Here is a 2,487-nt window from a genome sequence, read left to right as displayed (position 1 = left end):
ACGAATGTCACAAACCAGGCACTTGACGTTACTTAATTGTGAGGCGCTCGAAACACTCGTATTTGCTTCCGTTTTGGCAGATTGTGAGTGGACGTGTGAGTGGAAACTCCTAGACGTCCTTGGATGATCTGCTCGGGGGGGGACATACGCGGTAACGTCGCACGCGTCATCCACCAAAGCCTCCATGAACTCCCCGAAGTGTTTAATAGTTGGCTCGGCAAATTTGTTTTTAAACCGAGACCATTCCAGCCTCCTCGTAGCGGGAAGTTTTTCCACCAAGTCTGCTAGTAGCTCAGGGTTGTTAAAGTGACTTTTCATGTTGCTGAGCGTCAGGTGGTCACACAAGTTCACCACTTCTAGCCCGAACGTGATCAGGCTATTCAACTGTTCGGGTTTCGGTGGATCTAACTTCCGCACACTATCCGTAAGCTGCCTTATTAGCTGAGCCGGCTTTCCAAACAGCTTCTCCAGTCGCTTGATGATAAGAGGTGCGGCGTTGGGCAGTCTTAGCTTTGACTGAACGGCATCTCGAGCGGGGCCTTTCAAACACTCTACTAACCGTATGGTGTTTTCGCCGTCCGTATATCCGCATGCTCTTGTCGACTCGTTGTAGCAGTTGAGAAATACTGCCCATTCCTTCGAGCATCCCGAAAAGATAGGCAACTTTTTCGGGTACATATCTCGCGCGATGCTCTGCGCTGTCGCTCGCACAGGAGTCTCACGCGGCGTCACTATCGGGGTCGACGAGCTTGCCTGCGGCATATGCTGCGATGAGGGCTCAACTTCTCTTTGAGCTAATGATGTTCCTTGCTGCTTCTGCCTTTGTTGCTTCACCCATTCAGCTGTTCTGTCGGTTTTAGTGGCTGCTGAATAAACCGATAGGTTCTCCAGCTCGTCTTCCAAAGCGTTGCGTTGGCTTTCATGTTGCAACTGCAGCTTGGCCATCTTCGCCGTAATCTCGGCCTCCATTTTCTGTTTTTCTGCCAGTATTAATTGCTTTTGCAGCGCTTGCTCCTTTTCCAAACGTTGGAGACAAACGCGAAGAGTTGGAGGCGGTTTTCTTCGAGTGGCTTGCTGCGACGGTAGGAATTTTAGGAGGCTTAGCCGATGGTTCTTCGCTTGTACCAGGCATCGACTCCGATCTCTCCGAACTTTTAGGAAGATCGGGCTGCTGGCTTGGTCCTGCAACAACCGCCATCGCTTTCTCACTCCTTGGGCGCCTCGTCTTCATCGACGGTCCTGGCCCTTTTCCTACGCACTTTTCGCACACCCAGTATTCTTCTGCCACACTTTCACCAACTCCAGCGCAACTAAAGTGACACCACTTTTTGCAATCTTGACATTGCACCATATCATCGATGTCGTTTGGCGAATCGCACTTCACACACTCGCACTTACTCGCGGGCATTTTGTAACGCAAAATTTTCAAGAAAGATCGAAAATTGTAATGAAAAGGTTTTTTAAAGATTGTTGCAACGATCAATCAAGTAAAGGGCTTAAATAAAACTCTTGGCGAAATTTTCCTTTTAATAGTGGGAACTGTTTTATATTTCGACACTTTAAAAAACGTTTTCCGCAGTTTCTCCTTTGCTCTTGATGTTGCTACTAACTTTGTTTACGCTTGCGCGCGTCCCTTTTTCTTAACGACCTCAGTTGACCCTTATGCTGACCGCGGCCGACCTATTTTCTGATTCGTCCCTTTAATGCGCAAACTGGTTATGCTCTTCTATCCAACGGCTGTCTCACTTTAGAAGCATTTCGAAAGCTTTGCGCCATTCGAACGGATGATTCGAAAATATGCTGTTCGAATAGCTGTCACCGCCACAACAACAATAACAATAACAACTTTGACTGTCAATTAGGGACCTCGTGTTAACACGTAGTTTTGATATGTGTGGGGAGTTCCTTACGGTTCTTCCTCCCAGAGATCGTCACTATCTGGGACGTACATTAATTTGTACCTGCATTAGCGTACGCTTTTGTAGAGAGCATATCAAGACGTCTCGTAAGAGACAACACTTGTACTTGTACAAGTTTGAGTAACCCATTGTTGCAGGTCGAGTGTGTTGCATACCAAACTTTGAACGCGGTTACGCCACTCGGCGCCGAAAGGCACTCTTTAAACCCTAGGCAGGGGATCACTCGGCTCATGGATCGATGAAGACCGCAGCTAAATGCGCGTCATAATGTGAACTGCAGGACACATGAACATTGATAAGTTGAACGCATATGGCGCATCGGACGTTTAATCCCGACCGATGCACACATTCTTGAGTGCCTACTAATTACCAAAGTCTCATTTAGTTAACTACAGTGGCCGTCCGCGAAGGTGCCCGGGTCATCCGACGCACTGGGCGGTCGCTGTGCATAATGACGTGCTTGGTCCCCGTCTGCGGGTCCTCGGGCGTTGAAAGTGGACACTCTCGAGCGTATGTTGGATGCGTTTCGTGTTGGTGGTGTTTGATGCGTAGGGCTTGTGGTGTGTGT

The 2,487-nt window shown here is 48.6% G+C and overlaps 1 non-coding gene across 1 annotated transcript; it reads left to right on the top strand.

Annotated features, from left to right (window-relative positions):
* Positions 1 to 2,122: 2,122 nt before the first annotated feature.
* LOC125907606 (5.8S ribosomal RNA) lies at positions 2,123 to 2,280 on the top strand. Its single transcript, XR_007452792.1, has one exon. It is a non-coding gene; the product is annotated as a 5.8S ribosomal RNA (ribosomal RNA).
* Positions 2,281 to 2,487: the final 207 nt, after the last annotated feature.

This window comes from Anopheles coluzzii, assembly GCF_943734685.1.
Source record: "Anopheles coluzzii chromosome X unlocalized genomic scaffold, AcolN3 X_unloc_1, whole genome shotgun sequence".
In the NCBI taxonomy this organism is placed as follows: domain Eukaryota; kingdom Metazoa; phylum Arthropoda; class Insecta; order Diptera; family Culicidae; genus Anopheles; species Anopheles coluzzii.
Note: the sequence above shows the minus strand (reverse complement) of the source record. Positions and strands in the feature narration are given on the sequence as shown.